Source organism: Apodemus sylvaticus, chromosome 2 (genome assembly GCF_947179515.1).
Source record: "Apodemus sylvaticus chromosome 2, mApoSyl1.1, whole genome shotgun sequence".
Lineage (NCBI taxonomy): Eukaryota > Metazoa > Chordata > Mammalia > Rodentia > Muridae > Apodemus > Apodemus sylvaticus.
In genome coordinates, this window is record NC_067473.1 from 29,481,255 (window position 1) to 29,503,343 (window position 22,089).

The following is a 22,089-nucleotide window of genomic DNA, read 5'->3' on the forward strand; positions in this document are numbered from 1 at the left end:
AAACCCAGGATAGTGAAACTATTCTCACCAATAAAAGACCTTCTGGAGGAATCACCATTCTGACCTCCACCTGCACTACAGAGCAATACTGATGAAAAGCTCATGAGCAGTTTTAAGTCATGAGTAAAACAGTCATTAAGTCAAAACAACCTATAACTCAGTGAAGGGAACATTTACTAGAAAAACAAAGTAATTCGGTTAATTATACAGGTATTATAGCACAGAGTTATGATTCAGTCTAAAATAGGTGAATTGATTCTCTATTTCATGATATTTATACCAAATAATGAATATAAAAAATTAGACAGTAAAGAGGTATCATGGTTCTGATTTGAAACAGTGGAAGATCTGGACAGAGACAAAGAAACAAAACAAAACAATCAAATAACAAACAAACAATAAGCATGCCTCTGTTTCACTGTAGGTCATGAAAATAGAGAGGATGAAAATAGCCGGGGGCCTCTAGGCCACCAGTCGACACTACAAAAGTTACAAAGAGTGACCAGTCATTACACTAAAGTGATCTATGCTGTGATGGACATTCACAATTTCCAGGGTTTGTACTGTAGCTTACAGGCAGAGCACATACCTAGCATCTGTGTGGACCATAGTAGTTTCAATATTCAGTATGGCAATGCCCAAAATGAACACAAAAAGTTTTGCATTGGCAGCACTTCCAGGGGTCAGAGAGATGGTTCAGATAGTGTTAAGGCATTTGAGCAAGAGTGGGGACCAGAGTTCAGATCCCCATAGCTCACATAAAGCTGCATCTCTAATCCCAGTTTTCCAATGGCAACATAGAGACAAAGACAGAAGAATCCCCAGAAGTTCCTGAGACAGCTAGCTTGACATATGCAACTGTAAATAACCAAAAAACCTGTCTCAAACAAGGTGGAAGGGGAAGACATGTACGTGTGGGGAAGACATCCTCTATCTACACGCAGGATCTATGCCAAACATGTGCCCACAGTCATATACACACACACACCCATCAGGGGTGTTGTACAGAAGGTTGAAGTCACAGTTTCAACCAGAGAATAATGAGTAGATAACTTAGTAACCAACACGTTATATTACTAATAACAAAATAATACTTATGGATACATGCCAGATTGGAAAATCAGAAACCTTGTAGTAATATATGCATGCCATGCTCCTTTGTACTATTAAACTAAACTTAAAAAAAAAGCATAAGATTTAGACAAATGAAGGTCATAGGTATTTGGCTAGGTTTCCAGTCCCAGGCATGGCCTCCTTCCTGTTGGGATACATTCACTTATACATTATATGTAATTTTAGGTGAATATAAAGTGGTAGGATGCCTTAAGGATTTTTCAAACATTCTTAGTGTTATTTGTCTCTCCTCCTTCCTTCTGTATTTCCCTCCCTTCCCCTTTCTCAATGAAAGACCCCTTCACATTTTTCTCATTTTCATATCACCCATATACTGATGGTCCACTCTCTAAAGCCCCCACCACCACCATGGTCTCTTCATACATGTTCGGTTTCTGCTCCAGGAAGTGTATAAAGATGTAAACCTAGAAAATTCAATTGAGAAAGAACATGCCAGGTTTGTCCTTATAGTTTTGGGTTTCCTCACTCAATATAATCTTCTGGGTCCATCCATTTACTGGCAAACTTCATTTTTCTTTACAGCTGGATAATATGTCATACTGTGCTGTCTAAGGGTTTTATTGCCGAGAACAGACACCATAACCAAAGCAACTCTTAAAAGGACAACATTTAATTGGAACTAGCTTACAGGTTCAGAGGTTCAGTCTATTATCATTAAGGCAGGAACATGGCAGCATCTATGTTGGCATAGTGCAGGAGGAACGGAGAGTTCTATATCTTCATCTGAAGGCTGCTAGCAGAATACTGGCTTCCAGGCAGCTAAGATAAGGGTCTTAAATCCCATACCCACAATGATGCACCTACTCCAAGAGGACCACACCTTCTCATAGTGTTGCTCTCTGGGCTGAGCATATACAAACCATAGCATATGCCATAGTGTATATGCACCACATTTTTAGTATCCATTCATTATTTGAAGGACATTTAGATTGCTTCCATTTCCTGGCTAGTGTGAATCAAGCATCAATGAGCATGGCTGAGCAAGTGTCTGTAGAGTAGGACATATGCCAATATATATATATATATGTGTGTGTGTGTGTGTGTGTGTGTGTGTGTTATATAGAAGATTTATTTTCAACTTTCTGAGTATTCTGCACACTACTTTCCAGAGTGGCTGCACTAATTTACATTGCCACCAACAGCAATAGTGAATTGTGTTGAAACTACAGATAGACCCTGCTAGTATAGCAAATCTTCTGACTGATGATGAGTATCTCCATTGTATAAGTGCTTCTTCTGTGTGCTTGATCAGCATTTTATACTTTGTAGCCAACCATTCTTTATGTGTTTTGTTCTGTCATTTGGGGTCTGGGTTACCTCACTCAGGATGAAATATTTTGGCTCCATCCACTTGCCTGCAAAGTTCATGATGTTCTTGTTTTTAATAGCTGGGTAATATTCCATTGTGTAAATGAACCACATTTTCTGTATCCTTTCTTCAGTTGAGGGACATCTGGGTTGTTTCCAGTTTCTGGTTATTACAAATAAAACTGCTATGAACATAGTCGAGTAAATGTCCTTGTTGTATAACTTTTGGGTATATGTTCAGGAGTGACATACCTGGGATGTGGTTGGCTCCAGAGAGTCTATGAGGGAATTGTAACTGAGACTCCCACAGTAGGGGACATGGAGCCTAAACCAGAACTATTTCCAATTACTTGAAAGCCACCAGATTGATTTCCAGAGTTGTACCAGTTGCACTCCCACCAGCAATGGAGGAATGTTCCTCACCCTCTCCGTCATGTGCTGTTGCCTGAGTTTGTGATCTTAGCCATTCTGACTGGTGTAAGGTGGAATCTCAGGGTCATTTTTTTTCATTTTTTTTATTATTCGATATAATTTTTTATTTACATTTCAAATGATTTCCCCTTTTCTAGCCCCCCACTCCCCGAAAGTCCCGTAAGCCCCCTTCTCTCCCCCTGTCCTCCCACCCACCCCTTCCCACTTCCCCGTTCTGGTTTTGTTGAATACTGCTTCACTGAGTCTTTCCAGAACAAGGGGCCACTCCTCCTTTCTTCTTGTACCTCATTTGATGTGTGGATTATGTTTTGGGTATTCCAGTTTTCTAGGTTAATATCCACTCTCAGGGTCATTTTGATTTGCATTTCCCTGATGACTAAAGACTTTGAACATATCTTAAGTGTTTCTCATCATCAGAGATTGCTCTGTAAAGAATTCTCTCTTTAGCTCTGTACCCCATTTTTAATTAGATTATTTGGTGTGTTTGTGTCTAGCTTCTTGAGATCTTTATATATTTTGGATATCAGCTCTCTATCAGATGTAGGGTTGACAAAGATCTTTTCCCTTCTACAGGCTGTGGTTTTGTCCTATTGTCACTTATGTGTGGACATTAGCCTTAAAGGAGAGGACACCCAAGCTACACTCCACAGATCCTATGAGGCTAAATAATAAAGAGGGCCGAGGGAGGATGCTTGAGCGCACTCAGAAGAGGAAGTAAAATAGTCATTGGAGGTAGATGGACGAAGGGAACTGGGTGGGGATAAGGAGGAGACTAGGGGAGGGGTCAAGTGTGAGTAGAGCCTAGGAAGGTGAAGAAAGTAAATGGAAATCCGGGGCTGGTGGGGGAGTGCATCTCTAGGGCATGCCAGAGACCTGGGATGTGGTTGGCTCCAGAGAGTCTATGAGGGAATTGTAGCTGAGACTCCCACAGTAGGGGACATGGAGCCTAAAGTGGCCACTCAAGTAGCCAGGCAGGGCTTCAGTGGAGGGATAAAGGCAGCAACCCATCTACAAAAAAACTTTGACACAAAATTTGTCCTGTCTTCAAGGATTTCACAGAGACTGAGGGAATGGCCAACCAATGACTGATACAACTTGAGACCCATCCCACAGGCAAGAACCAATTTCTGACACTAGTAATGATACTCTGTTAAGTTTGCATACAGGAGCCTAGCAAAACTGTACACATGTGGGAGAGGCTCCACCCAGTCGCTGATGGAAACAGATGCAGACACCCACAGTCTCCACATTAGATGGAGCTCGGGGAGTCTTGTGGAAGTGTTGGGAAAAGGATTGAGGGACCTGGAGAGGATAGCAACACCACAGGAAGACCAACAAAGTTAACTAATCTGGACCTTTGGGGATCTCAGAAGACTGAACCACCAACCAAGGCACATACATGGAATGAGCCTAGCCCCTCCCCCACATATGAAGCAGATGTACAGCTTGGTCTTGATGTGGGTCCCCGAATAACTGGAGGGGGACTATCCTTCAATCTGTCACCTGCTTGTGGACTGTGTTCCCATAACTGGGCTGCCTTGCTTGGCCTCAGTGAAAGAGGATATGCCCAGTTCTGTAGTGACTTGATGAGCCAGGGTAGGTTAATTACCAGTGGAGGCCTCCCTCTTCTCAGAGGAGATGAGAGGGGGCTTGGGGAGAGGGGCTGTGTGAAGGGGATTGGATGGAGGGGAAGTTCAATTAAGATGTAAAGTGAATAAGTAAATCAATTAATGGAAGTATGTTTTGTTTTGCATATGTCTGATAAAAATTTTTTAGTAATTTCAACAGTCTTTGAATTTTGTTCTCTAATAATTGCTGCTCATCTATGGAAAAATGATGTTTGGTAGGTGTAGGCCTGGTGTCCGCAATCATTTATTAGTTCTAATCATTTTTAAAATTTTATTAGTTGTATGTATACTATTTTCTATAATACAAACTGATCTTTGTGTTTTTGCTTTTGTTTTGTTATTTTTTGTTTCATTTTATTTTTATAACATGATTATGGTCGATGGTTTATGGTTTGCCAATAGCTATTTGCTACAAAAGAATAAACAGGCAATGGTAATAAAGACCACAGTAAGTACAAGTAATTACAAAGCTGATGATATAGACTAGTTAGCACTTAACAGAAGAAGGCTGATGATATCTGCTGAGGAACATGGTATCACTCATAAATGGGGCAATTCAATTTTCATTTTATTAACTATATGCTATATATTTTTTCTTGCCTTATTGCACTTATTAGGACTCTTGCACCATGGTAAGTATGAGTGCAGACATAGCACATGCTTTCTTTGTTTATAATTGTACAGGGAAAGTGATTCAGCTTTTCCTTACATATGATGGCGGCTATAGGGTATGTTCATTTTCTTTATGCCATTGAGAACATGACCCCTGTATTTGCTGTAGACTGTGGGGATCTCTTTGTGAGGTTGAGAAGTCTTCCTTATCTTCCTGATTTTATGATTGCTCTGTTATGAGTAGATATTGAATTATTTTCTGTGTTGATTACAATAGATCTCTACCTGCTAATGGCTGTAATGGTCAGCATTCTTTGTCTAATCTAATCACCTAGGAAGAGGGTCTCAATCAAGGATTGTCTAGGTCAGGTTGGCCTATGAGCGGAACTATGGGTTATTTCCCTGATTGTTCATTGATACAGAAAGTCCCAACCTAAACACTGGGGACACCATTCCCTTGGTTTGGGTCCTGAATCGTATTAGGGAAAGTGATCTGAGCAGTAGACATGAAGAACACAATCTCTCTCTGCTCTTGACTGTGGATGCAATGTAAGGATGACTCAAGTTCTTGTGGCCTTCACTTCCCCTCAGTGATGGATTTTACCTAGCCTCAGAAATGAAACTAGAGCAATGTTGGACTACATTGATTTTAAAATCAATTTGTGACATTTGTGGCAATTTGGCATGTGAGGAATGAGTCCACTTAGTTGCAATTGAGATTTCTCTATTCTAGATAAAATTAGGTATTATTTTTAAAGATTATGTTGTTTGTAGTGTTCCTACTTCATGACATCCTTGTCTTATTTTGCTATGAAGGTAATATTAGTTCATAGAATAAACTGAGAATGTTTTGTCTCTCTATTCTCTCTGAAAGTTTTATGCGTTTATGAAATTTTTATTTTTTATTTTAATCTTTTTTTATTGAGTATCTTCTTCATTTACATCACCAATGTAAAACCTTTCCCAATTTTCCCCTCCCAGAATACCCCTCTCCAATGATTCCCTACCCCTTCTCCCACCTCCTGCCTCCATGTATATGCCCCTCTACCCTACACACTCACACATCCCCCCCAACTTTCCCTCGCCGTCCATTTCCCTTTGTTGGGGCCTCTACTGAGCCTTTACCTGACCAAAGACCACTCCTCCCATTGATGCCCAACAAGGCATTCCTCTGCCACATTTTTGGCTGGAACTATGTTTACCCCTTGGTTGATGGTTCAGTCCTTGGAAGACTTGGGGTGTTTGGGTGTCCGAAGTCATTGTTCTTCCCATGGGGCTATATACCCCTTCATCTCCTCTGGACCACCCTCCAGATCCTCCGTTGGGGACCCCAAGCTCAGTCCAATAGTTGGTTGCTAGTTTCTGCCTCTGTATTTGTAAGGCTCTGGCAGGGCCCCTCTGGAGACAGCCATGGCATGCTCCTTTTGGTACATATTCTAATCATAGTGTTGGGGTTTGGTGGCTGTTTATAAGATGAATCCCCAGGTAGGGCACTGCTAGGTGGCCTTTACTTCAGATTCTGCTCCACACATTGCCTCCCTTGTTGCTCCTGTGAGTATTTTGTTCCCTTTCTCAGAGGAACCATAGCACCCTCACTTAAGTCCTCCTTCTTCTTGAGCTTCCTGTGCTGGGTGAATTGTAACTTGTTTATTTTGAGCTTTTAGACTAGCATCCGCTTATTAGTGAGTGCATACCATGTGCGTTCTTTTGTGACTGGGTTACCTCGCTCAGGATGACACTTTCTAGTTCCATCCATTTGCCTAAGAATTTCATGAATTCATTGTTTTTAATAGCTGAGTAGGACTCCATTGTGTATATATACCACAGTTTCTGTATCCATTCTTCTGTTGAGGGACATCTGGGTTCTTTCCAGCTTCTGGCTATTATAAATAAAGCAGCTATGAACATAGTGGAGCATGTGTCCTTATTACATGTAGGAGCACTTTCTGGGTATATGTCCAGGAGTGGTATAGCTAGGTCGACAGGTAGTACTATGTCTAATTTTCTGAGGAATCACCAAACTGATTTCCAGAGTGGTTTTACCAGCTTGCAATCCCACCAACAATGGAGAAGTGTTCCTCTTTCCCCACATCCTCTCCAGCATCTGCTGTCCCCTGAGTTTTTCATCTTAGCCATTCTGACTGATGTAAGGTGGAATCTCAGTGTTGTTTTGATTTGCATTTCCCTGATAACTAAGGATGCTGAACATTTCTTTAGGTGCTTTAGAGCCATTTGAGTTTCCTCAGTTGAGAATTCCCTGTTTAGCTCTGTACCCCATTTTTAATAGGGTTATTTGATTCTCTGGAGACTAACTTCTTGAGTTCTTTGTATACGTTGGATATTAGCCCTTTATCGGATGTAGGGTTAGTAAAGATCTTTTCCCAGAGAAAGACAGAAATGCGAGGGAGTTAAGATCAGCACAGAGAGTGGCTGCTCCAACTGAAGGGCCATCAGCAGTGGAACCAAGGCGTCACAGGGACCAGTTAGGCCCTGCGCCCACGACCACTGACCTTCGCTGACCAGCCGGGCGGCAAGCAGCTGCAGTTGTGCTGCGCCTGTCCTGCACGGAGGCCACTTCAGAACTCGGCCTCCCACCAGTCAGGAGAGGTGCATCCATCTTGGTTCCGTACTCCAGGGATCGGACAGACTGAGGTACACAAACATAATCCGAGGCCAACACCACGGTCGTCTGAGCCCGACGGGCGTTGGCCTGCACCCAGGCCCTGGGCGGGTCGGGGGGCCATCGGGGTGCCAACCCAGCCAGGAGGTTTTTTGCCCAGGCCTGCGAGCACGCCGCCGCCATTTTGCCTGCAGGACGACAGAGAGCTCAGGCAGGCAGACCTGTAACAGGCATAGCCTAAGGCTAACAAAGCGGGGGTCCAGGCCCCAAAAGGCACAGGACTGACCTCAAGAACTGGGCGGCTTGGTGGGCCATCTGTGAGTCAACCCGCCCAGGTGATTGTTAGCAAAGCATACTCTCCCGGCGCTTTCAGGGAGCGCGGGCGCGCACGCCCACCATCCTAGTCACCTGGCAGACCCAATTAACAGTCATAGCCCTAGGGGAACTTTGCTCGGACCTTGGCCTCCCAGGCTTTTGCCTGGACTCAGGGACTGGGCGGCCAGGCTAACCTTCTGTGCGACAGCCCGGTTGGCGGATCGGCTGCCCAGCGGAGTGAGCGGAACACAGGGGAGGTCACAGTAGCATACACCGTCGGCACTCCCTGGGGGTGCACACAGGCTCCATCTGGTCCACAGACACAATCTGGGGCAAGGCCTCAGGCAGAAGCCCTTAGCTCTACTCTCTCCGCTTCCGGATCCAGATCAGTCTGGGCGGCAGCATTACATCTCCAAGTCCTGCAAGTGGCTAGCTGGGCTTCCGGGCGGCCAGCTAGGAGAAGTCAGTGTGCTCCAGTGAATCCAGCGGGCCCCAGCGGGAGCCTTCGGGTGCCTGCTTTGGGATCGGAACAGCCTGGGCAGCAGCACACTGTTTACAAGCAGTGCAGGAGGTAAGCTGTGCACCAGAGGCCAACTGGGAAGGGGCAGCTTGCACTGGTGAGTCCAGCACTGACAAGATAAACTAACACCAGTGAGAACTAGATGGCAAAAGGCAAACGCAGGAACGTCACTAACAGAAATCAAGGCAATATGGCAACATCTGAACCCAATTCTCCTCTACCAACATGTCCTGGATACCCCATCACACCAGTAAAACAAGATTTGGATTTAAAATCACTGGTCATGATGCTGGTACAGGAACACATGAAGGAAATACATAAAGAAATTCAGGAGAAAATGGATCAAAAGTTAGAAGCCCTTGCAAGGGAAACACAAAAATCATTGAAAGAAATCCAGGAGAATACAAAAGCCAACAAGGAGGAAATGCAAAAAACACTTAAAGAAATACAGGAGAACTTTGGTCAACAGGCTGAGGTCATGAAAGACGAAACACAAAAATCTCTTAAAGAAATACAGGAGAACTTTGGTCAACAGGCTGAGGTCATGAAAGACGAAACACAAAAATCTCTTAAAGAATTACAGGAAAACACAAACATGCAAGTGAAAGAGCTAAGCAAAACCATCCAGGATCTAAAATCAGAAGTAGAAACAACTAAGAAAACTCAAAGGGAGACAACTTTGGAGATAGAAAGCCTTGGGAAGAAATCAGGGGACAGAGATGCAAATATCAACAACAGAATACAAGAGATAGAAGAAAGAATCTCAGATGCTGAAGATTCCATAGAAACCATGGACTCAACAGTTAAAGAAAATGCAAAATGCAAAAAGCTTGTAACCCAAAATATCCAGGAAATCCAGGACACAATGAGAAGACCAAACCTAAGGATTATAGGCATAGATGAGAGTGAAGATTTACAACTTAAAGGGCCAGCAAACATCTTCAATAAAATTATGGAAGAAAACTTCCCTAACCTAAAGAGAGAGATGCCCATGAATATACAAGAAGCCTACAGAACTCCAAACAGACTGGACCAGAACAGAAATACTTCCTGTCACATAATAATCAAAACACCAAATGTTCTAAACAAAGAAAGAATACTAAAGGCAGTAAGAGAAAAAGGCCAAGTAACATATAAAGGAAGACCTATCAGAATCACAGCAGACTTTTCACCTGAGACTATGAAGGCTAGAAGGTCCTGGGCAGATGTCATGCAGACTCTAAGAGAACACAAATGCCAACCAAAACTACTATATCCAGCAAAACTCTCAATCACCATAGATGGAGAAACTAAGATATTTCATGACAAAACCAAGTTTACCCAATATCTATCCACAAACCCGGCCCTAAAAAGGATAATAGGAGGACAACACCAATACAAGGAGGGAAACTTCACCCTGGAAAAAGCAAGATAGTAACCTTTCATCAAACCCAAAAGAAGTTAAGCATTCAAATTTAAAAAATAATGTCAAAAATGATAGGAAGTAACAATCACTATTCCTTAATATCTCTTAACATCAATGGACTTAATGCCCCAATAAAAAGACACAGACTAACTGAATGGATACGTAAACAGGACCCTACATTTTGCTGCTTACAGGAAACACACCTCAGGGTCAAAGACAAACACTACCTTAGAGTAAAAGGCTGGAAGACAATTTTACAAGCAAATGGTCTCAGGAAACAAGCTGGAGTAGCCATTTTAATATCAGATAAAGTTGACTTTCAACCCAAAGTCATCAAAAGAGACCCTGAGGGACACTTCTTGCTGGTCAAAGGAAAAATACAAAAAGAAGAACTGTCAATCCTGAACATCTATGCCCCAAATGCAAGGGCACCCTCTTTCATAAAAGAAACTTTATTAAAACTAAAAGCATACATTGCACCTAACACAATAATTGTGGGTGACTTCAACACTGCACTTTCCTCAATGGACCGATCAGGAAAACAGAAACTAAACAGGGACACAATGAAACTAATTGAAGCTTTGGACCAATTAGATTTAACAGATATATATAGAACATTCTATCCTAAAACAAAAGAATATACCTTTTTCTCAGCACCTCATGGTACCTTCTCCAAAATCGACCATATAATTGGTCACAAGACAGACCTCAACAAATATAAGAAGATCGAACTAATCCCATGCCTCCTATCTGATCACTATGGAGTAAAAGTGGTCTTCAATAGCAACAGAAACAACAGAAAGCCCACATACACGTGGAAACTGAACAATACTCTACTCAATGATACCTTGGTCAAGGAAGAAATAAAGAAAGAAATTAAAGACTTTTTAGAACACAATGAAAATGAAAACACAACATACCCAAATCTATGGGACACAATGAAAGCAGTGCTAAGAGGAAAACTCATAGCCCTGAGTGCCTCCAAAAAGAAAATGGAGAGAGCACACATTACCAGCTTAATGACACACCTGAAAGCCCTGGAACAAAAAGAAGCTATTTCACCCAGGAGGAGTAGAAGGCAGGAAATCATCAAACTCAGGGCCGAAATCAATCAAGTAGAAACAAAGAGAACCATACAAAAAATCAACAATACCAGGAGCTGGTTCTTTGAGAAAATCAACAAGATAGATAAACCCCTAGCCAGAATGACCAAAGGGCACAGAGAAAGTATCCAAATTAACAAACTTAGAAATGAAAAGGGAGATATAACAACGGAAACTGAGGAAATCCAAAAAATCATCAGATCCTACTACAAGAGCCTATACTCAACACAACTGGAGAATCTGGAGGAAATGGACAATTTCCTTGACAGATACCAAATACCAAAATTAAATCAGGACCAACTAGACGATCTAAACAGTCCCATAATGCCTAAAGAAATAGAAGGAGTCATAGAAAGTCTTCCAACCAAAAAAAGCACAGGACCAGATGGCTTCAGTGCAGAATTCTACCAGACCTTCAAAGAAGAGTTAACACCAATACTCTTCAAACTATTCCACAAAATAGAAACAGAAGGAACACTACCCAATTCCTTCTACGAAGCCACAATTACGCTGATACCAAAGCCACACAAAGATCCAACAAAGAAAGAGAACTTCAGACCAATTTCCCTTATGAACATCGATGCAAAAATACTCAATAAAATTCTTGCCAACCGAATCCAAGAACACATCAAAACGATCATCCACCATGATCAAGTAGGCTTTATCCCGGGAATGCAGGGTTGGTTCAATATACGGAAATCCATCAATACAATCCACTACATAAACAAACTCAAAGAACAAAACCACATGGTCATTTCATTGGATGCTGAAAAAGCATTTGACAAAATTCAGCATCCCTTCATGCTTAAAGTCTTGGAGAGAACAGGAATTCAAGGCCCATACCTAAACATAGTAAAAGCAATATACAGCAAACCGGTAGCCAGCATCAAACTAAATGGAGAGAAACTTGAAGCAATCCCACTGAAATCAGGGACCAGACAAGGCTGCCCCCTTTCTCCTTATCTTTTCAATATTGTACTTGAGGTACTAGCTCAGGCAATTCGACAACATAAGGAGGTCAAAGGGATACAAATTGGAAAGTAAGAAGTCAAACTATCATTATTTGCAGACGACATGATCGTCTACCTAAGTGACCCAAAGAACTCCACTAGAGAGCTCCTACAGCTGATAAACAACTTCAGCAAAGTGGCAGGTTATAAAATCAACTCAAGCAAATCAGTGGCCTTCCTATACTCAAAGGATAAGCAGGCTGAGAAAGAAATTAGGGAAATGACCCCCTTTACAATAGCCACAAACAGTATAACAGGGTGACTCTTACCAAACATGTGAAAGATCTGTATGACAAGAACTTCAAGACTCTGAAGAAGGAAATGGAAGAAGACCTCAAAAAATGGGAAAACCTCCCATGCTCATGGATTGGTAGAATCAATATAGTTAAAATGGCCATTCTGCCTAAAGCACTATACAGATTCAATGCAATACCCATCAAAATCCCAACTCAATTCTTCACAGAGTTGGAAAGAGCAATTATCAAATTTATCTGGAACAACAAAAAACCCAGGATAGCTAAAACTATTCTCAGCAACAAAAGGAAATCTGGGGGAATCAGTATCCCTGACCTCAAGCAATACTACAGAGCAATAGTGTTAAAAACTGCATGGTATTGGTACAGTGACAGGCAGGAGGATCAATGGAACAGGATTGAAGATCCAGAAATGAACCCACACACCTATGGCCACTTGATCCTCGACAAAGAGGCTGAAAACATCCAATGGAAAAAAGATAGCCTTTTCAACAAATGGTGCTGGTTCAACTGGAGGTCAGCATGCAGAAGAATGCGAATTGATCCATCCTTGTCTCCTTGTACTAAGCTCAAATCCAAATGGATCAAGGACCTCCACATAAAGCCAGACACTCTGAAGCTAATAGAAAAGAAACTGGGGAAGACCCTTGAGGACATCGGTACAGGGAGAAAGTTTCTGAACAGAACACCAATAGCGTATGCTCTAAGAGCAAGAATTGACAAATGGGACCTCATAAAATTACAAAGTTTCTGTAAGGCAAAGGACACCATTAAGAGGACAAATCGGCAACCAACAAATTGGGAAAAGATCTTCACAAATCCTACATCAGATAGAGGGCTAATATCCAATATATATAAAGAACTCAAGAAGTTAGACTCCAGAAAACCAAACAACCCTATTAAAAAATGGGGTACAGAGTTAAACAAAGAATTCTCACCTGAAGAACTTCGGATGGCGGAGAAGCATCTTAAAAAATGCTCAACTTCATTAGTCATTAGGGAAATGCAAATCAAAACAACCCTAAGATTTCATCTTACACCAGTCAGAATGGCTAAGATTAAAAATTCAGGAGACAGCAGGTGTTGGAGAGGGTGTGGAGAAAGAGGAACACTCCTCCACTGCTGGTGGGGTTGCAAATTGGTACAACCACTCTGGAAATCAGTCTGGCGGTTCCTCCGAAAACTGGGCACCTTACTTCCAGAAGATCCTGCTATACCACTCCTGGGCATATACCCAGAAGACTCCCCACCTTGTAATAAGGATACATGTTCTACTATGTTCATAGCAGCCCTATTTATAATTGCCAGATGCTGGAAAGAACCCAGGTATCCTTCAACAGAAGAGTGGATGCAAAAAATGTGGTATATCTACACAATGGAGTACTATTCAGCCATTAGAAACAATGAATTCATGAAATTCTTAGGCAAATGGATGGAGCTAGAGAATATCATACTAAGTGAGGTAACCCAGACTCAAAAGGTGAATCATGGTATGCACTCACTAATAAGTGGATATTAACCTAGAAAACTGGAATACCCAAAACATAATCCACACATCAAATGAGGTACAAGAAGAAAGGAGGAGTGGCCCCTGGTTCTGGAAAGTCTCAGTGAAACAGTATTCAGCAAAACCAGAACGGGGAAGTGGGAAGGGGTGGGTGGGAGGACAGGGGAAGAGAAGGGGGCTTGCGGGACTTTCGGGGAGTGGAGGGGCTAGAAAAGGGGAAATCATTTGAAATGTAAATAAATTATATCGAATAATAAAAAAAATAAAAATAAAAAAGTAAATAAATAAAAAAAAAAAAAGATCTTTTCCCAATTTGTTGGTTGCTGTTTTGTCCTATTGACTATGTCCTTTGCCTTACAGAAGCTTTGCAGTTTTATGAGGTCCCATTTGTCGATTCTTGTTCTTAGAGAATAAGCCATTGGTGTTCTGTTCAGAAACTTTCCCCCTGTGCCCATGTGTTCAAGGTTTGCCTCACTTTCTCCTCTATAAGCTTCAGTGTGTCTGATTTTATGTGTAGATCTTTGATCCACTTGGAGTTGAGCTTTGTACAAGGAGATAAGAATGGGTCGATTTGTATTTACCTCCAGTTGATCCAGCACCATTTGTTAAAAATGCTGTGCTGGGTGAATTGTAACTTATTTATTTTGAGCTTTTAGACTAGCATCCTCTTAGTAGACATGAAGAACACAATCTCTGTCTTTTTTCCACTGGATATTTTAGCTCCTTTGTAAAATATCAAGTGACTCTACATGTGTGGGTTCCTTTCTGGGTCTTTAATTCTATTCCATTGATCTTCCTGCCTGTCTCTGTACCAATACCAAACAGTTTTTTATCATTATCGCTCTGTAGTAGAGCTTGAGGTCAGGGGTGTTGATTCCCCCAGGATATCTTTTGTTGTGGAAAATAGTTTTTGCTATCCTGGGTTTTTTTGTTATTCCAGATAAATTTGAGAATTGCTCTTTCAAGATCTGTGAAGAGTTAATTTGGAATTTTGATAGGGATTGCATTGAATCTGTAGATTGCTTTAGACAAGATGGCCATTTTTACTATATTGATCCTACCAATCTATGACCATGGGAGATCTTTCCATCTTCTGAGACTTTCTTCAATTTCTTTCTTCAGAGGCTTAAAATTCTTATCATATAGACCCTTCACTTGCTTTGTCAGGGTCACACCTAGGTATGAAATATTATTTGGGACTGTTGTGAAGAGTGTCATTTCCCTAATTTTTTATCATCTTGTTTATTCTTTGAGTACAGGAAGGCTACTGATTTGCTTGAGTTAATTTTATATCCAGCCACTTTAAGTTGTTTATCAGCTTGAGGAGTTCTTTGGTGGAAGTCTTGGGGTCATTTAAATATACTATCATATCATCTGCAAATAGTGATAGTTTGATTCTTCCTTTCTGATTTGTATTCTTTTGACCTCTTTTTGCTGCCTGATTGCTCTGGCTAGGATTTCAAGTACTATATTGAATAGATAGGGAAAGAGTGGGCAGCTTTGTCTGGTACCCGATTTTAGTGGGATTGCCTCAAGTTTCTCTTCATTTAGTTTGATGTTGGCTACCGTTTTGCAGTATATTGCTTTCACTATGTTTAGGTATGGGCCTTGGATTCCCGATCTCTCTAAGACTTTTATCATGAAGGGATGCTGAATTTTGTCAAAAGCCTTTTCAGCATCTAATGAAATGACCATGTGGTTTTTCTCCTTTAGTTTGTTTATGTAGTGAATTACATTGACAGATTTCCCTATATTGAACTATCCCTGCATCACTGGCATGAAGCATACCTGATTGTGGTGAATTATAGTTCTGATGCTTTTTTGATTCATTTGGCCAGGATTTTGTTCAGTATTTTTGCATCAATGTTCATGAGGGAGATTGGTCTGGGGTTCTCCTTCCTTGTTTGGTCTTTGTTTGGTTTAGGTATAAGCATGATTGTCGCTTCATAGAATGAGTTGGGTAGTGTTCGTTGAGTTTCTATTTCATGGAAAAGTTTTAAGAGTATCTATATTAACTCTTCTTTGAAGATCTGCTGATAGAATTCCAAGCTAAACCCATCTGGTCCTGGGCTTTTTTTGAAGGAAGACTATTAATGGCTGCTTCTATTTCCTCAGGGCTTATGGGACTATTTAGATGGTTTATCTGATGCTGTTTTAACATTGGCATCTGGTATGTATCTAGAAAGATATCCATTTCATCCAGATTTTCAAACTTTGTTGATTATAAGCTCTTGTAGTAGGATCTGATGATTTTTTTGAATTTCTACAGTTTCTGTTGTTATGTCCCCCTTTTCATTTCTGATTTTATTAATTTGGATGCTGTCTCTGTGCCCCCTGGTTAGTCTGGCTAAGTGTTTATTTATCTTGTTGATTTTTTTCTTTTTTAAAAAAAATATTTTTATTTTCTATATTCTTTGTTTACATTCCAAATGATTTCCCCTTTCCTGGACCCCCCTCCCCATATGTCCCATAAACCGTCTTCTCTCCATCCCTTCTCCAATCACCTCCCTCCTTTTTCTCTGTCCTTATATTCCATTCCCATGCCAGATCAATTCTTTCTAGGATCAGGAGCCTCTCCATACTTCTTCATGGGAGTCATTTGTTATGCAATTTGTGCCTTGGGTATTCAGGGCTTCTGGGCTAATTAATATCCACTTATCAGAGATTGCATTCCATGTGTATTCTTTTGTGATTGGGTTACCTCACTTAGGATGATATTTTCCAGATCAAACCATTTGCCTAAAAATTTTGAGTATTCATTGTTTCTAATTGCTGATTAGTATTCCATTGTGTGAATATACCACATTTTCTGTATCCATTCCTCCTTTGAGGGGCTTCTGGGTTCTTTCCAGCTTCTGGCTATTATAAATAAGGCTGCTATGAACATAATGGAGCATGTGTCTTTATTGCATGCCAGGGAATCCTTTGGTTATATGCCCAGGAGAGGTATAGCAGGGTCCTCTGGAAGTGTTATGTCCAGTTTTCTGAGGAACCTCCAGACTGATTTCCACAGTGGTTGTACCATCTTACAGCCCCACCAGCAGTGGAGGAGTGTTCCTCTTTCTCCACATCCTCGCCAACACCTGCTGTCTCCTGAGTTTTTGACCTTAGCCATTCTGACTGGTTTAAGGTGAAATCTCAGGGTTGTTTTGATCTGCATTTCCCTAATGACTAATGATGTTGAGCACTTCTTAAGGTGCCTCTCGGCCATCCAAATTTCTTTAGGTGAAAATTCTCTGTTAAGATCTGTACCCCATTTTTTAATAGGGTTATTTGGTTCCCTGGGGTCTAACTTCTTGAGTTCTTTGTATATTTTGAATATTAGCCCTCTATCCGATGTGGGGTTGGTGAATATCCTTTCCCAATTTGATGGTTGCCATTTTGTCCTTTTAACAGTGTCCTTTGCCTTACAGAAACTTTGTAATTTTATGAGGTCCCATTTGTTAATTCTTGATCTTAAAGCATAAGCTATTGGTGATCTGTTCAGGAACTTTTCCCCTGTGCCCATGTCCTCAAGGGTCTTCCCCAGTTTCTTTTCTATTAGTTTCAGTGTGCCTGGTTTTACATGGAGGTCCTTGATCCACTTGGAGTGAAGTTTAGTACTTGGAGATAAGAATGGATCAATTCGCATTCTTCTGCATGCTGACCTCCAATTGATCCAGCACCATTTGTTGAAAAGGCTATCTTTTTTTCCACTGGATGTTTTTGGCTCCTTTGTCAAAGATCAAGTGACCATAGGTGTGTGGATTCATTTCTGGATCTTCAATTCTATTCCATTGGTCCACTTGTCTGTCACTGTGCCAATACCATGCAGTTTTTAACACTATTGCTCTGTAGTATTGCTTGAAGTCAGGGATACTGATTCCCCCAGAATTTCTTTTGTTGTTGAGAATAGTTTTAGCTATCCTGGGTTTCTGGTTATTCTAGATGAATTTGAGAATTGCTTTTTCTAACTCTGTGAAGAACTGAGTTGGGATTTTGATGGGGATTGCATTGAATCTGTAGATCGCTTTTGGCAAGATTGCCATTTTAACTATATTAATCCTGCCAATCCACGAGCATGGCAGATTTTTCCATTTTCTGAGGTCTTCTTTGATTTCCTTCTTCAGAGACCTGAAGTTCTTGTCATATAGATCTTACACTTGTTTGGTTAGAGTCACACCAAAATACTTTATATTATTTGTGGCTATTTTGAAGGGTGTCCTTTCCCTAACTTCTTTCTCAGCCTGCTTATCCTTTGAGTATAGGAAGGCAACTGATTTGCTTGAGTTGATTTTATAACCAGCCACTTTGCTGAAGTTGTTTATCAGCTGTAGGAGTTCTCTGGTGGAAGTTTTCAGGTCACTTAAGTAGACTATCACGTCATCTGCAAATAATGATAATTTGACTTCTTCCTTTCCAATTTGTATCCCCTTGACCTCCTTATGTTGTCTAATTGCTCTAGCTAGAACTTCAAGTACTATATTGAAAAGATATGGAGAGAGAGGACAGCCTTGTCTAGTCCCTGATTTTAGTGGGATTGCTTCAAGTTTCTCTCCATTTAGTTTGATGTTGGCTACCAGTTTGCTGTATATTGCTTTAACGATGTTTAGGTATGGGCCTTGAATTCCTGTTCTTTCCAATACTTTTAGCATGAAAGGATGCTGGATTTTGTCAAATGCTTTTTCTGCATCTAATGAGATGATCATATGGTTTTTTCTTTGAGTTTGTTTATGTAGCGGATAGCATTGATGGATTTCCTTATATTGAACCATCCCTGCATCCCTGGGATGAAGCCTACTTGATCATGGTGGATGATTGTTTTGATGTGATCTTGGATTCGGTTGGCAAGAATTTTATTAAGTATTTTTAGATCAATATTCATAAGAGAAATTGGCCTGAAGTTCTCTTTCTTTGTTGGATCTTTGTGTGGTTTTGGTATCAGCATAATTGTGGCTTCATAGAACGAGTTGGGTAGAGTTCCTTCTGTTTCTATTTTGTGGAATAGTTTGAAGAGTATTGGGGTTAGGTCTTCTATGAAGGTCTGATAGAACTCTGCACTGAAGCCATCTGGTCCCGTGCTTTTTTTGGTTGGGAGACTTTCTATGACCCTTTTTATTTCTTCAGATGTTATGGGACTGTTTAGTTGATCTATTTGATCCTGATTTAGTTTTGGTGTCGGATATCTGTCTAGGAAACTGTCCATTTCCTCCAGATTCTCCAGTTGTGTTGAGTATAGGCTTTTGTAGTAGGATCTAATGATTTTTTGAATTTCCTCAGTTTCTGTTGTTATATCTCCCTTTTCATTTCTAAGTTTGTTAATCTGGGTACTGTCTCTGTGCCCTTTGGTTAGTCTGGCTAAGGGTTTATCTATCTTGTTGATTTTCTCAAAGAACCAGCTCCTGGTTTTGTTGATTCTTTGTATGGTTCTCTTTGATTTTACTTGATTGATTTCGGCCCTGAGTTTGATGATTTCCTTCCTTCTACTCCTCCTGGGTGAAATAGCTTCTCTTTGTTCCAGGGCTTTCAGGTGTGTCATTAAGCTGGTAGTGTATGCTCTCTCCATTTTCTTTTTGGAGGCACTCAGGGCTATGAGTTTTCCTCTTAGCACTGCTTTCATTGTGTCCCATAGATTTGGGTATGTTGTGTTTTCATTTTCATTGTGTTCTAAAAAGTCTTTAATTTCTTTCTTTATTTCTTCCTTGACCAAGGTATCATTGAGTAGAATATTGTTCAGTTCCACGTGTATATGGGTTTTCTGTTGTTTTTGTTGCTATTGAAGACCACTTTTACTCCATAGTGATCTGATAGGAGGCATGGGATTAGTTCGATCTTCTTATATTTGTTGAGGTCTGTCTTGTGACCAATTATATGGTCGATTTTGGAGAAGGTACCATGAAGTGCTGAGAAAAAGGTATATTCTTTTGCTTTAGCATAGAATGTTCTATATATATCTGTTAAATCTAGTTGGTCCAAAGCTTCAATTAGTTTCATTGTGTCCCTGTTTAGTTTCTGTTTTCCTGATCAGTCCATTGAGGAAAGTGCAGTGTTGAAGTCACCCACAATTATTGTGTTAGGTGCAATGTGTGTTTTGAGCTTTAATAAAGTTTCTTTTATGAAAGAGGGTGCCCTTGCATTTGGAGCATAGATGTTCAGGATTGAGAGTTTTTCTTGTTTTATTTTTCCTTTGACCAGCAAGAAGTGTCCCTTAGAGTCTCTTTTGATGACTTTGGGTTGAAAGTCAATTTTATCTGATATTAAAATGGCTACTCCAGCTTTTTTCCTGAGACCATTTGCTTGTAAACTTGTCTTCCAGCCTTTTACTCTAAGGTAGTGTTTGTCTTTGACCATGAGGTGTGTTTCCTGTAAGCAGCAAAATGTAGAGTTCTGTTTACGTATCCAGTCAGTTAGTCTATGTCTTTTTATTGGGGCATTGAGTCCATTGATGTTAAGAGATATTAAGGAATAGTGATTGTTACTTCCTGTCATTTTTGATGTTATTTTCTTATTCGATATAATTTATTTACATTTCAAATGATTTCCCTTTTCTTTTTTTTTTTCTAGGAAAGCTTTATTTTATGTAATATGTTGCAAGATATTTAGTCACATTTTTGAAGAGAACAAAGCAAGATATTAAGATAATTGGCCATCCTAGAATACAAGGTTTTATATTAATTTTTACAAGTACTTCACAGGAGTCAATCTCACTTGCATAATACAGAAGGGCTAAACTCAACAAATATATTAATAAAAGGCAAATTGGAATTCACAGAAAGCAGGTTTTTCAGGGTGAACACAGAAAAATCTTAAAGTGTTTAAATTGAACTGCGTGTTTTCTGGGCACCATTTATTAATATAGCATACAATTTTCAAAGCTTTTTTTTTTATTCGATATAATTTATTTACATTTCAAATGATTTCCCCTTTTCTAGCCCCCTACTCCCCGAAAGTCCCTTAAGTCCCCTTCTCTTTCCCTGTCCTCCCACCCACCCCTTCTCACTTCCCTGTTCTGGTTTTGCCGAATACTGTTTCACTGAGTCTCTCCAGAACCAGGGGCCAGTCCTCCTTTCTCCTTGTACCTCATTTGATGTGTGGATTATGTTTTGGGTATTCCAGTTTTCTAGGTTAATAACCACTTATTAGTGAGTGCATACCATGATTCACCTTTTGAGTCTGGGTTACCTCACTTAGTATGATGTTCTCTAGCTCGATCCATTTGCCTAAGAATTTCATGAATTCATTGTTTCTAATGGCTGAATAGTACTCCATTGTGTAGATATACCACATTTTTTGTATCCACTCTTCTGTTGAGGGATACCTGGGTTCTTTCCAGCATCTGGCAATTATAAATAGGGCTGCTATGAACATAGTAGAGCATGTATCCTTATTACATGGTGGGGAATCCTCTGGGTATATGCCCAGGAGTGGTATAGCAGGATCTTCTGGAAGTGAGGTGCCCAGTTTTCAGAGGAACCGCCAGACTGCTTTCCAGAGTGGTTGTACCAATTTGCAACCCCACCAGCAGTGGAGGAGTGTTCCTCTTTCTCCACACCCTCTCCAACACCTGCTGTCTCCTGAATTTTTAATCTTAGCCATTCTGACTGGTGCAAGATGAAATCTCAGGGTTGTTTTGATTTGCATTTCCCTAATAACTAATGAAGTTGAGCATTTTTTAAGATGCTTCTCCGCCATCCGAAGTTCTTCAGGTGTGAATTCTTTGTTTAACTCTGTACCCCATTTTTAATAGGGTTGATCGGTTTTCTGGAGTCTAACTTCTTGAGTTCTTTATATATATTGGATATTAGCCCTCTATCTGATGTAGGATTGGTGAAGATCTTTTCCCAATTTGTTGGTTGCCGATTTGTCCTCTTGATGGTGTCCTTTGCTTTACAGAAACTTTGTAATTTTATGAGGTCCCATTTGTCAATTCTTGCTCTTAGAGCATACGCTATTGGTGTTCTGTTCAGAAACTTTCTCCCTGTACCGATGTCCTCAAGGGTCTTCCCCAGTTTCTTTTCTATTAGCTTCAGAGTGTCTGGCTTTATGTGGAGGTCCTTGATCCATTTGGATTTGAGCTTAGTACAAGGCGACAAAGATGGATTAATTCGCATTCTTCTGCATGCTGACCTCCAGTTGAACCAGCACCATTTGTTGAAAAGGCTATCTTTTTTCCATTGGATGTTTTCAGCCCCTTTGTCGAGGATCAAGTGGCCATAGGTGTGTGGGTTCATTTCTGGATCTTCAATCCTGTTCCATTGATCT